The sequence below is a fragment of the Hyperolius riggenbachi genome, chromosome 3 (genome assembly GCF_040937935.1).
Source record: "Hyperolius riggenbachi isolate aHypRig1 chromosome 3, aHypRig1.pri, whole genome shotgun sequence".
In the NCBI taxonomy this organism is placed as follows: Eukaryota; Metazoa; Chordata; class Amphibia; order Anura; family Hyperoliidae; genus Hyperolius; species Hyperolius riggenbachi.
The window spans coordinates 339,602,651-339,617,321 of record NC_090648.1 but is presented as its reverse complement, the minus strand read 5'-3'; the positions used below and the strand labels follow the sequence as shown (position 1 = coordinate 339,617,321).

General features: G+C 46.6%; 1 protein-coding gene across 1 annotated transcript in view; it reads right to left on the bottom strand.

The window, feature by feature from the left end:
• The window catches only part of NFYB (nuclear transcription factor Y subunit beta), a 29,182-nt gene extending 16,657 nt beyond the window's left edge, over window positions 1-12,525 (bottom strand). Inside the window, 1 exon segment of the mRNA XM_068272794.1 lies at window positions 12,389-12,525. The gene's annotated coding sequence lies outside the window, so the exon portion shown is untranslated.
• Between the last annotated feature and the right edge of the window lie 2,146 nt (window positions 12,526-14,671).

Genomic DNA, 14,671 nt, shown 5'->3' with positions numbered 1-14,671 from the left:
GCAGGTAAGCAGATAAGCCCATTTGAAAGCACAGGCTGTAAACAATATGTCTGCTTCCATGAATCAGGAAGTAGAAACTGTGCAGATTTATTTGTATCAGCTGTAACAAAAGAAATGTTCGTTGTTTATTATTATTATTATTATTTAGTATTTATATAGCGCCGACATATTACGCAGCGCTGTACAGAGTATATATATATATATATATATATATATTGTCTTGTCACTAACTGTCCCTCAAAGGAGCTCACAATCTAATTCCTACCATTGCCATATGTCTATATTATGTAGTGTAAGTACTGTATTCTAGGGCCAATTTAGGGGCAGCCAATTAACTTATCCATATATGTTTTTGGAATGTGGGAGGAAACCGGAGTGCCCGGAGGAAACCCACGCAGACACGGAGAGAACATACAAACTCTTTGCAGATAGTGACCTGGCTGGGATTCGAACCAGGGACCCAGCGCTGCAAGGCGAGAGTGCTAACCACTACGCCACCGTGCTGCCCAAGGTTTAAAGGTTATTATGCTGTTGTGTATCTTTTAGGCTACTTTCCCACCAAGACGTTGCGTTTTAGGGGACGTTATGTTATGTTCGCATAACATGCCCCTAACGCAACGCATGGTGGTGTTGAAGTTGGACGTCAGATTAAGCTGCGTTATGCAGCTCTCAAAGCAGCCGCTCCAGGTTAGTGATAGGAAGTCCGGATCTTATTAGGATTCGGATCATTGAAAAGATCCGGATCTTTTTAACCGAATCATTTGAATCATTTTACTAGGGAAGCAGACTGGGTGAAATGACTAGCAGGACAGGACTTTCCCTGCACTGTACATTCTGTATGTTCCTGTTTCTTCCAGACAGACATCCACTGTGAACCGAATCTTTCATTGTGATGATCCGGATGATTCGACTCACAAAAAAGATCGGGATGAAATGAACGATTCGTTCATGATCCGGACAACACTACAGTCCTACCAAGAGTCTCTGCAGTGCAGTGAATATTAATTAGCCATGTGGCTGGCAGCTGAGGAGGAGGGAAGACCTCCTCCTCCAACACTACTGAGCATGTGCAAGCAGTCTAACGCTGCTTAGCCCAGTATAACGTACAGCATGCAGCACTTTGTTTAAACGTGCTGCGTTACTTTGTAACGCAACATGAGCACTGTGAACAGCACAACTGATTTTACAGTGCTGTGAGTTAGGCTGCATTACTGGCTGCTGTAACGTGGGACTTTAACGTCCCACTGTGAAACCAGCCTTAGAGAGGACATTCTGAGTTCAGGTTCGCTTTAAGGAGCTTGTAGGCACAGAGATTCTAGCGCCATAAACTCTGCCCCTCAACACAGGCCACACCCCCAATGCCAACCTTTATTTTCTTATGTCACACAAAGAGCTAAATGTATATGAACCTAGCAGTGGTGTAATTCAAAGGGAGGGCCTGCCCAGCAAAACCTATGGTCCTAGTTACCTTATAAAACAGGTTACACTCAATCGGGGATGGGGCTAAACACAACTAAGTCACCACCTTAAATTGCCTCAAGCCAACCAAGATGAGAAGAGCAGGCGGCAAATGGCAGTGTGTGTGGCCAGAGTGATTGCGGTACAGGGAGGATGCAATACCCACTCTGCCCACCACGCTACTCTCACTTTCACTGGAGATACTGATTAAGCCTCAAAACTCCGCCCCTAACTACGTGCCTGTGGCTGCCAGACTGGAGCCGGGTGGTGAGTAATATCAATCTCCAGCTCTGCTGAGAGAGGATACATTCGGGAAGAGAGGTGAGCCGCCCCTGCCATATAAGGCGCCCGTAGGCACGCGCCTACAGTGCCTTATGGTAAATTCGGCCCTGCTGGTGTGGGTACTGGTTTATATGCCCAGAAGTAGCTAAATTAGGGAACCTCAAGGCTCAGTTTGGCTTGAAGGAATAGTGCTGTTTGGCTAATGCAAACTCTGCTCTCTAGCTTAACATCTGTTTCCCATTTGTCACGGTAGCAACCAAGACAACTGGCTTTAATTGATGGAACTATGGATTCTGCATATTTACAGCAAATTCTGCAGGATTCTAGTGCCTTTTATTAATGTGTTCATTCGTATTCTAACCACCGATTTAGTGCATCTTTTAACAGTACCCCCTATTACAGTGTTCTTTCTCTCATACTTCCCCAACATCCAAGATGGGGAAGAATGCTAAGGAACCCCTGCAGAGTACTCAAGTAACTGGTTGAGGGATTCTACAGGATCAGGGCCTTGAGATCCAAGCAGCTTGTTTGTTTACCTGTACTCCGTGTCCTAGCCTGCCAATCTCACCACTGCAGAAAGTTGTCTGATTTAAAACTAAGTGGAAAAATGCAACAAATTGTGATTTCTGAGCGGGCCATTGATTTTAATGGCCTGTGGGGCAAACACACACACCCCTTAAAAATAAAAAAAAATTTGGGAAATCACTTTGCTCAATAGCTCTGTAGTTCCTGCTGCTCATTGATGAACTGAGTTTCTAAGGGCTGATTCGCACTACAAGCGCTTTTTAAGCGCTAGTGATTTTGAAAAGCCCTTGCTAATGCAATGCTATGGGGGATTTTTACAAAATCACATCGCTCCAGCGTGAACACACACATAGGATAACATTAGCAAGAGCTTTTAAAATCACAAAGTGATTATGAAAGCTGTAGCAAAAGACTGTTATATTGCAAATAGTCCCTCAAACTCCATTAGTTAGTATTGACCTGATATGCACATATGATTATTGACAGGCTGATTCAGATGTGCACTCCACCTTCAACAAATCTGTTTATCTTACACAAAATATATCCAACAGCCGCAGTTCACTTTTGCCAGGTCAGCAAAACACGCACCACTGTGGAGTCATAGAGGACAGGGTTGAGAAACACTGGTCTAGGCCAACACAGGAGATGATTGCTGTCCAAGTGTAACGACTGATCAAAGGAAAATTTAATATCTGGATTAGTACTACTGAAAATCCTTATCTCCTTACTATACAGATGATAAAATGGTTTCAGGGATGTTAGGATATCCCTGTTCAACGGTGGTTGGAGAAATGCTTGGCCCAACCAGGTGTTTCCACATGCAACAGCAGTACAGGTCCCCTGAGGGTGCTTGGATGAAATACCTCCAAGGTTAGGGCTCGTTTCCACTATCGCGAATCTGCATGCGTCCAACGCATGCAGATTCGCACATGTAATGCAAGTGGATGGGCCTGTTTCCACTGTAGCGTTGTTGAGGTGCGTTTTTTTCAGCGGTAAAAAAACGCACAAAAGAGCCAACGAATTCGCCTGCGAGTGGAATGCATGCGAATCGCCGCTAATGTATTTAATAGGAAATTCGCATGCGGCTATGGTATGCGAATTTTCATGCGAATTCGCATAGGTACCAATGTAATTCAAACAGGCAGTGACATGGTTAATTTCTCATATACCCTCACCTATGCGAATTCGCGGCAAAAAACGCGCAAAAATTCGCATCCGCATGCTAATTCATGGAATTTCAACAGCGGTGGAATCCAGGCGATTCTGCACCGCAATAGTGGAAACGAGCCCTTAGTAATGTTATCTCTAAAAAAAAAAAACAAAAAAAAAAACAAAAAAAAAACATAATGCCCCTTATTTTGATAAAAAACAGCTGCATGTTAAACATATGAAGGGCTTATTTCATAAGTTGGGCCCTAGGAACAGAGAAACCAAAACCATAAGCCCACTGTGTCAGTATCCACTTGTGCTGGCAGTAGAGCTGTAAATCATTGAGATGTGGACTCCACAAGACCCCTGATGGTGTTCTGTGATATTTGACACCATGACTTTAGCAGTAGATCTTTTAACCTCCTTGGCGTTCTGATTCTTTCCGGATTTTAGGGTCTAAAAGCGGTGCAATTTTTTTTGCACCCTTTCAGACGCTAAAACCTGGAAAAAAATCGTGCTGCCAGGGAGATCTGCAGCAGCCCAGCAATCATTCACCTCCCTGGCTCCAGCGCTGCAGTTAGGCCTCCATCCTCTGGGTGGCGCTGCAACTCTAAAGTGAAATTGCCGGCTGTCGTCATGGCGATCTCACCAGCAGGAAGCAGAGCCCCAGAGGAGAGGAAGAAGAATGCCAGCCGACATCGGGATCCCCGGGAGGTATGTAGAAACAATCCCGCTGCTCGCATTGCTCTGCATTCAGCCTCCGGCAGCTACCCCGAGCAGAGGTCGGGATCACCGCTCTTAGCTGCGGTTTTCCGCCCTAACCCTAGCTCGAGATAACCGCCAAGGAGGTTAAAGCAGTGTTCCCCAACAATGTCCTCAAGGCCCACCAACACTGCACGTTTTGTGGAAATCCACAAAAGGTAGATAATCAGCTCTGCTGAGACACTAATTACCTCACCTGTGCATGTTTGTGGTTTCCTGCAAAACATGTACTGTTGGTGGGCCTGTAGGACAGGGTTGGGGAACTCTGCTTTAAAAGACACCGGAACTGAGAGGGCTATGGAGGCTGCCATATGTACTTCCGTTCAAACAATACCAGTTGCCTGGCAGCCCTGCTGATCTCTTTGTCTGCAGTAGTGTCTGAATCACACCAGATACAAGCATGCATCTAATCTTGTCGGATCTGACAATGTCAGAGACACCTGATATGCTGCATGCTTGGTCAGGGTCTATGGCTAAATGTATTAGAGGCAGAGGATCAACAGGACAGCCAGGCAACTGGTATTGTTTAAAAGAAGATCAATATGGCAGCCTTTGTTTCAGTTGTCCTTTAATGTGAAATACCTTCTTTGGAGATAATAATTCTTATGACAAGTAAGTGGTACACTAGTCAATTTGTAATTGAAAGCACACCTGACCTGAGGGAAAGCTACCTAAGGTAAGCACAGAGGTGTGTTCATGCTGGATCCATATACCTTTGTGCGCTGTCCATTCCTCCGGACTACGTATCGTAATCACACCTTGAAAATGTGACTTTTGGCTAAAATCAGAATGTCAGGGAAAAAAAAAAAAAAAAAAAAAAAAAAAGAGGCAGGCTCGCGGTGATGTTCCTTCTTGTAACCCTGCTGATCCCCATTCACTCCCCTTAACCACCTTTTGATGAAATAAAAAGCAGCACACGCAGCCGGCACTTTGCCAGCCGCGTGTGCTGCCTGATCGCTGCCGCTCTGCGGCGATCCGCCGCGAGCAGCGGCGAAAGAGGGTCCCCCCAGGCGCCCGAGCCCTGTGCAGCCGGAACAAATAGTTCCGGCCAGCGCTAAAGGCTGGATCGGAGGCGGCTGACGTCAGGACGTCGGCTGACGTCACTCCGCTCGTCGCCATGGCGACGAGGAAAACTAAACAAGGAAGGCTGCTCATTGCAGCCTTCCTTGTTACTTCTGCTTGCCGGAGGCGATCGGAAAAAGAACGCCTCCAGAGCACCCTCTAGTGGGCTTTCATGCAGCCAACTTTCAGTTGGCTGCATGAAATAGTTTTTTTTTTAATTTAAAAAAAACCCTCCCGCAGCCGCCCTGGCGATCTCAATAGAACGCCAGGGTGGTTAAGAGGAGGAAATGCTTGGGTAATAGGAGGGAACATTACCACAAGTCTGCCTCTTCCTAATTTTACCAGTGTTCTCCCCAGGCTCTTTTAGCCGGGTGCTCCACCCGGCTAGATTTGGTGACCACCCGGCTGTCCTCGGCTCACCTCCTCCTATGCTGTAAGCACAGTTGTCCTGCATTGTCATCTTGCCCCACCCGGCTACTTTTTTATGCCACCCGGCTGGAAAAAAAATTCTGGGGAGAACACTGTTTACTTTAGCCAAAGGTCACATTTTTTCAAAAAATTATTACGAGGACAACAGGGAGAGGCACAAACAACACACAGAGGTATGTGGATCGAGCATGAACACACTTCAAGGGTTCATCCATGATTTCTGTGGTCTTCTCCCAAAATACCTTCAGAAATTCCCAAATAAAAGTAGAGCTAGAAGGGAAGCTGGCTTGGAGTCATTTATTGATGAAATCTGGAGGGACATTTTGAAGCTTATGCACGTTATTTCCTTTAGGCCGTTCACAGTGGGGTGTTTCCCAGATATAATGGAGCGCGGTATCTAATGTCTTGGAGACCACCGCAGCTGGCCGGAACCATCCTGAAGATTGCCGTGCTCCTCTTCATGCACAGGATTCAGAGACTTCCCCCATCTTCAGCAAGTATCTGTTTTTTACCCTTAGGTTTGCCTGATACAGAGGCTAGTGTAGGTAAACATTATCCATAGGACCTAACTTACTACGAAAAGGCTGCATACAATAGGCATATGTTCAGATCCACTATGTTCTAGACCAGGGGTCTCAAACTCAATTTACCTGGGGGGCCACAGGCCACAAATCTTTTGCAGATACAGATCTTTTGAATGTGTACAGCATCTTTGTGTGCAGCATCTTGCAAAGAGTTTTATCTGATGGGGAGTTCAGCTCCATAGAAAAGACTGTGTAGAGTATGGCTCTCATACTACATGGAAGGGGGTAAAATTGGTCTGATATCTTTCATTTATCTTTCAAGTGTGTACCCACCATAAGCCTGCAATTTCCATTTATGCAACATCTTAAAGATACACCCCTTCCTGACACTGCCAAATGCCTAACCGATGCCCTAATCATCTACTGCTAGGACTACTGCAACACTCTCCTGTCAGGCCAACCTCTGAACTGCATTGTCCTTTTACAATCCATCATGAACACAGCAGCCAAACTCATCTACTCCTCCCACTGCTCTGTCTCCATGACTTCACTATGCAAATCCATCCACTGGCTCCAGATCCACTTCTGAGTCAGCTTCAAGTCCTATGTCTGGCCTAAAAATCTATGCAAAAGTCCTACCCAATCTACATATCTGACCTAGTCAGCAGATACATACCTGGCCACCCACTCTGCTCCTCCAAACCACTCTATACATCTCACACTTCCTGCATGACTACAGGACTCTAGAGCAGCCCCCATCCTGTGGAACGCTCTCCCACTGCCCATCAGACTTGCCCCCTCTGTCAGCACCTTCAAACAAGCTCTCAAAACTCATCTCTTCAAGAAAGCCTACACTACCTTGTAAAATGTCCTAATTCTCTCTGCTGAAAACCTCTCAACGTAACCCCCCCTCCTATCATGCCCCCACCCCCTTGTGTATTTTGCCTGATTATGCATCCTGCTCATAGAATGTGAAATTTAATTACTTGGACTATGGCTCCAGCTTATGATCTGACATTGTGTGCTTTACTGCTTATTATCTGTATTGTGTTGTCTGTCACCCCTATTATTGTGAGTAACCTTATTTATTGTCCAGCGCTTTGTAATAAGTTGGCACTATATAAATCCAATTAATAACAATAGTCATAGGTCCTAATAGTAAACTGCTGTAATAATGCATGCATTATGCACACGTTTGAATGGGATCAGTAGTATAAACAAAAAAAAAATAAAACAAACGAGGGAACTGTCCGGCCCTAAGGTAGTCAGAGCAAATCTTCACCACTCCACTAAAGATAATGCTTTTAATTAAGTATAAACAAGCAAGCCTGTGTTTCAAGGCTATTCAGTACCTCAATTAATGCAATAAATGCCAACATAATGCACAAACAAATGTATAATGTTGATATTTATTGTGATGGCTTGACATAATGAATGGTCTAAGAACTTTTTTAATTTATGCTGGATTAAAAACGTTGTTCTTAGAGCCAAATATTTGTAAATACGCTACTAGTTATCACGGCAACGGTACCCGATTCAAGCATGAAACCCACTGCTTGGCAATAATGTTACTCAAAAAAATATACATAATACACATGGGTGGGTACAAGTGGCATCTGTAAAACACACAAAGTAATTGCTTAGAAGTTACTTTTTTGAAATAGGAGGGTATGTTTAGTTCTTTTTTTGCTTAGCTACAATATAATGCTACTTTGTAAAGCAGTGGTTCTCAACCTTTTTAGCACGTGTACCCCATTGAGTCTTCCATAGGCAAAACTACCCCCACTGGAAAAATCTCAAAGAAGGGGGCGTAGCCATTACATGATGTGGGTGGAGCCAAATACTAGTAAAATACAGGTACTCCCTGGTTAACAAATGAGATAAGGACCGTATCCATTTTTAACCTGAATCCATTCTCTTTTGTACCCCCGTGTCACCTCAGTTTGTGCATTTGTCTCCCTCTGTGTCACCTCATCTCCCCATAGCTCTGCTCCCCCGTGCCTGTTTTGTCCCCCTCTAGGTCCCAATGTCACCTCTTGACCCCGTCCTAAATAGGTATAGGTGCCCCCCCATATAGATATCCAGGTATAGGTTCCCCAGAATAGGTAGCAAGGTAGGGCTGAACGATGTATCGATTTAAAACCAAAATCGCGATCACGGAAACGCTAATTCCGTGATCGTGAATGCCACGATTTCTCACAATATCCCCCCCCCCCCCCCCGCCCTCCTGCAGTGTATCCGTTCAGCCAGGCAGAGGCAGGCAGTCCATCTTCCGCTTGCGCTCCGTGTAAGTAACTGTGGCTTAGCGGTTCTAACCAGCTCCTTCCTCCTTCCTAGTGCCGCCTCCACCTCTGACGTCATCACAGGGCTCAGCCTCTCACTTTCTCCCTCCGCCTAGCGCGACATTGGCTGGGCGGGCGGCCACGGCAGGGTCTCACACTTTTGCACCGCCCAGACTGGCACTTCATCAGCTGGGCGGGCAGTAGATTCCGCCCGCAGGCTCTCGGTTCTCTCTTCTCCCGCAGACTCTCGTGCTCTCTTGCTCCTAGCATAGCGCGCCACGGAAGGCCTGTCAGTCAAGCGTTTGGCCAGGCAGTGACAAACAGTACCACTACTAACTACGAGCCAGGCATCTAGGCTAAGATTTATCATGGCTCCGCCCCCTGCCTCCTTTGCAACTCTGCAGAATGCACATCAGATCACTCTGACACCCTGTGCGACTCATTCTGTGTGTGTGCGCGCAAGATGATGTGTGCTGTGGGCACTGTGCATTGGAGCTGAGGTGACTGTGCTGGACTGTGTGATATACTAAAGCTTGATTGAAAGAAAATCGTGAACGAAATCACAATTTCCAACAGAAATCGTGCAATTCAATCTTTTCCTAAAATCGTTCAGGCCTATAGCAAGGCATAGATGCCCCCAGTATAGGTATCCAGCCATAGGTGCCCACAGTATAAGTTAGCAAGGTACAGGTACCCCCAGTATAGGCAGCCAGGTACAGATGCCATAGTGGATAGCAGAGAGGTATAGGTGCTCCAGTATAGATAGCCAGTCATAGGTGTTGCTCCAGTGTAGTTAGCAAGCCTATAGGTGCTGCGGTATAGATAGCCAGGTAGTGCCCCAGTATAATCTTACATAGTCCCATTTCCGCGCTGACTCCTCTCGCTGGGCTCTCCTCCTCTCACCGCATCTTCCTGCTATGGTTACTTCTAGCAGCAACTCTGACGTCATGAGAGGCTACCAGGTAACCATGGCAACAGGATGCAAGGCAGCAACAGGCAGAGCTCGGCGATAGGAGTCCACACAAGAACGAGGCTAAGTAAGTTGCTGCATTCATGCCACTGAGACTGCCCTGCCTGACACTTCTGTCCTGGGGGCAAGATCCGCCATTTTGTCTGCGGCCCCCCGTGACAGCTGCCGATGTACCCTCAGGAGTCCGCGGACCCCAGGTTGAGAACTAAATGTTCTAAAGGGATACTGAAATTCAGAAGCTAATGTAATGATCTTGCAATTTGTTAACATCTGAATCTGGATTAGCTCTATCCAAAAGTTACATATCAGCTTCAGCTATTGTCATTTCCTGTGGCATTCGGTTGAAATAAATGCTCTTCTCTTCACAGTTGACATGCCAGTAATGTAAAATGAAGCCAGTATGTGTACTTATACTAACTAATAAGTATGTAAATTGATATGGTAGTTATTGATTCTCTACCAAACTGCTGAATTGATCCTCCTTTCACAGTACATCAGTTACGATGCAGAATAATTCTGCATGTCAACTCGCCTTTACAATTTTATAGGCCTTCTCAACTCTAACTCTCTGAATGCAGGCTTTGAATTAATGTGTATATCCAGTTTACATTTCTGTTCGTGTTATGGAACGTGCACTGTGTGAATCCAGCCTTAGGCCTCTTCCACAGGTTGAAGGCAGAGAATTTACCACCGGTCAGTTGCTCCCATGCAGTGACTGGGGTGCTTGATGGTGCTTGGTATGGGCAAAGCACCCCACCCAAGTTATAGTCTATCTCAGACACAACTTGACACTTTGTGTTTTTGCTGCCAGGTAACTCCACTGCATGTCAAACGCTGACACAAGTGGAGTTACAAATACTCTCATGTGGCTGCATTATTCTGCAGTAAGAAGGCACTTAATTCCAACAACTGGGTGGCAAAATGGTGCATTTAACATCTGTGTGAAAGAGTCCTTTAAATTTAACAAAAATCTAATGAGAATACAACAGCTGGTGCTTTACTGCTTGATGCATTACAAAGACAAAAAACCCAATCACTCATCCATTATCCAAATAGAAGATTTTCCAGCGTGCTAAAAAAAATCAGCTTTTGATAGTTTTTTTTTTTCATAAATTGTAGTGAAGGCAAATCCACTGCCAATAAAGGTGATCAAATCAGATTTTATATCAGTTAATCAAGGAGCTTTTACACAACATACCGTAATAGTCACCTACTATGCAAAGCTATAAATACGCAAGTGCCAAATATTTTTCTGACAAACCGCATTGTACAGGAGAGTTCCTATTTTTAATACACAGCAGGATTAAAGCGGAATATAACCCTGCATTTCAACTTTGCTCTAAAACATTATTTACAGTATATTATATGCAACCAGCATTTTTTTTTTTACTAGACCAGCATTGGAAGGGTTACACAGGGCTTTAAAGTCCCTAGAGATTTCTGCAACCGAATCCGAACTTAAGTTAGATACTTTTTGTTTACAAATATGTGTTTATTATGACTCATCTCTCTCACTGAGAAGGAGCTTGGAGGACAGCCAAAGAGATGTATCTATTGATAAACAGTTACACACTAACTAAATAGAATGTAACCATCTGAATGTCTGCACGGAACTTAAAACCTCTGTGTTTAACCCTTCCAATGCTGGTCTAGTAAAAAAAAAATGCTTTTTGCATATAATATGCTGTAAATAATGTTTTAGAGCAAAGTTGAAATGCAGGGTTATATTCCGCTTTAAGCTAAAAACAGATTCACATCAATTCAAATCTAGAGTTTAATACAGCCTAATGCTGTACTGAGTGCTATCCAATCTATTGTTGCAGTGGAAAAAAAAAAACAGTCTACCTTCCTTTGTACCTTCACCACAACACAAGTCTGATACACAACAATTCTCCCTCCCAATCATGCTGCATTTGTGATCGCATAACCTGCTATTTCCATTGCTGCGATTGGGCCGTAGAGCCGGGAACAAAGCGTGATTGCAGCAAAAATTGTGCAGGCTAGCAATTGCAACTCTGGCAAAAACAAATTGCACTAATGTAAAAGGAGCACCATGGTTTAGGCCAGGACACACTGGCACTGTACTGATCACTGGCAATTGGCAATCACCAAAGCACTGCAGCACATGTAATCCTATGGGATTACTCACACTATGGCGATTGTGATTTCCACCAAACGCAAAAAGCGATGCATGAAGCATTTTTCGGACTGTGTTGCGATTCTCATTCACTGGAATGAAGATCGCAAAATCAACAAAAACAACAATGCAAAATCATTTGCGATCTCATCTTGTGATTTTGAGTGTGAATGGGGATTTACATGTAAATCACAGTGCTGTTGTCATGGGCAGACCGGCTGCATCGCATCAAGTGGAAAAGCAGCCCCAGCACTATAGCCGAGGAAGGCAGCTGCACAGTGTGGGGACTGGCAGAGGCTCAGTCCCGGTGGCACTGGAGAGGCACAGGCTCATTGGAGAGTGGGGGAGGCACAGCACGGCTGGCAGGGAGCAGCAGGTGATCCGCTGCTGGCTACAGCCTCTCCCGAGGAGACAATAGAGGTGAGGCTGCCGGTGAAGCCGGTGCAGCAGCCCCCTCCCTTCCTCCCCGCATATCGCACTCATCCATCACAGCACACTAGCCGCAGCCCGCCTCGCCTCCTCTATACCGTGCAGGCTTCTCGTACACAGTCCGGTCCCCCTCCTCCCTCCCTCCCCCCGGCACACACAGCAGCAGCACTGCGTCCCCGAGCAGCCCGCGCTACAGCAGAGGCGGCCGCAGCAAGCAGAGCGCTCCTGTGCCTGGGCCGGGTGACAGAGCTCCGGAGCCGCCGCGCTGACTCGGGCACGGTAGTGAGGCGGGCGTCACACACTCTGCCGGATCCGGACATTTCATTTGAGCTGCAGGGAGGAATCGGTTAGCAATCATTGGCCGAAGCCAGGCACAAACCTCCAGTGCGGCCCTGGTTGGCTCCCTGCACGAATCGGCTGTTTGGTTGGACAGAAAATGGCTGCGAAGGAGCCAGTCCCAGCGCGGAGCGGCTCTTCCAGCACTCTGCTTCTCCTCCCTCCGCTGTAAAGCAGGGCTACTGTTCCGAGAAGGGGACGCCACCCCCCTCCTCGGCTCACAGCGCGCAAGCTCCTAGCTGTGCCGCTTACCATCCAGCACCCAGCTGCTGCTGTGCCATTAGCCGAGTACCCCTCCCGCGTCTATGGCTGTTCCAAGACTCCTTCCTGTAACTGAATGAGCTGTGAAAGCGTACACTCGTTCTACATCTCCCCCCGCCGCTGAGCTGTCCTCCACAGCCGTCTTCTCGCGTAGTTTAGAAGGAAGTGTGTGTTCGCACATATATGCTAGAGCTAGACAGTCTGTAGTGCCGAAGGCTGTGAGCCTAGATGGCTCTTCCAGCAATGTTGTGTTACACCCCCTTCTACCAATGCTGCACAAAGAACATTGCTGTTATGGCGTTATTGTATTTATGTCTTCAGGTCAGCCATAATAAATATAAGCAGACAATTTGGCGCTAGTGTAGTTGAGGTAGAGTGACCATATTTTTGTGGGTCCAACCTGGGATGGGGAGGGGGGCGTGGGGGGGGAAGCGCGCCGCGGCGAAAAGTGGGGAGGACTGAGGAGCGCGCGCGGCGCAAAATGGGCGTGACCATGACATTGTATGGGCGGAGCTAACGTAATGATGTAACAGCGAGGCATAAGAAAGCAGTGTTTACACAATGATGTGGACAAACGAGACTTTGCATCATGGGTGTGCAGAAACTGTGTGATGCTAATAGTATACCGTAACCACAAAACAGCAAACATAGCCATCTATGACCATTAAATAATAAATGCAGTAAAAGTTACCCCGGACACCAGAAAATAAACGCAATAGGCAACATGTCAGCACAAAATAACCGCAATGCGGGCAACATGTCAGTACAAAATAAACGCAATGCGGGCAAACATGTCAGTACACAATAACCGCAATGCGGGCAACATGTCAGTACAAAATAAACGCAATGCGGGCAACATGTCAGTACAAAATAACCGCAATGCGGGCAAACATTGCAGTACAAAATAAACGCAATGGGGGCAACATGTCAGTACAAAATAAACGCAATGCGGGCAAACATTTCACCAGAAAAGAAATGCAATGCGGGCAAACATTTCACCAGAAAATAAACGCAATGCGGGCAAACATTTCACCAGAAAAGAAACGCTCTGCGGGCAAACATTTCACCAGAAAAGAAACACACTGCAGGCAAACATTTCACCAGAGAAGAAACGCACTGCGGCCAAACATTTCATCAGAAAATAAACGCACTGCGGGCAAACATTTCACCAGAAGATAAACGCAATACAGGCAAACATTTCACCAGAAAAGAAACGCAATGCGGGCAAACATTTCACCAGAAAAGAAACGCACTGCAGGCAAACATTTCACCAGACAAGAAATGCACTGCGGCAAATATTTCACCAGACAAAAAACGCACTGCGGGCAAACATTTCACCAGACAAGAAACGCACTGCGGGCAAACATTTCAGCAGACAAGAAACGCACTGCGGGCAAACATTTCACCAGAAATGAAACGCAATGCGGGCAAACGTTTCACCAGAAGATAAACGCAATACAGGCAAACATTTCACCAGAAATGAAACGCAATGCGGGCAAACATTTCACCAGGAATGAAACGCAATGCGGGCAAACATTTCACCAGGAATGAAACATAATGTGGGCAAACATTTCACCACAAATGAAACGCAATGCGGGCAAAGTACACCTGGAAAAAAACCATTTACTCACCTGGCAGAAGTCTTCCTCTGGCGCGCTGCTCCGTCCCGGGACCGTCTTGTTCCTCCTGCTCTCTCTGGTCTCCCGCGCTGACAGGGCTACGGCAAGATGGCGCCCGAAGCCCAGTACTGGAGACACAAATAGGTCTCCAGTACAGGGCTTCGGCCATCTTGCCGTAGCCCTGCTCGCCTGCCGGAACAGACACCGGAAGAGGAGGCTGGAGCGGGGCTGCAGGAAATGAACTGGCACGGCGTCTATAGACGCCGCTGCCAGTTCATGAAGAGAGAGTGGCCAGAGTCCCGAGGCCGGGACGTCCCGCTGCTGAAAGCGGGACGTTTCCCGGGACCTCATGCTGCCTGGGACAGCGGACCCCGAATCCGGGACGCGTCCCGGGCAATCCGGGACGTCTGGTCACTCTAGTTGAGGGGACCCAGTAGGAAGCGTTC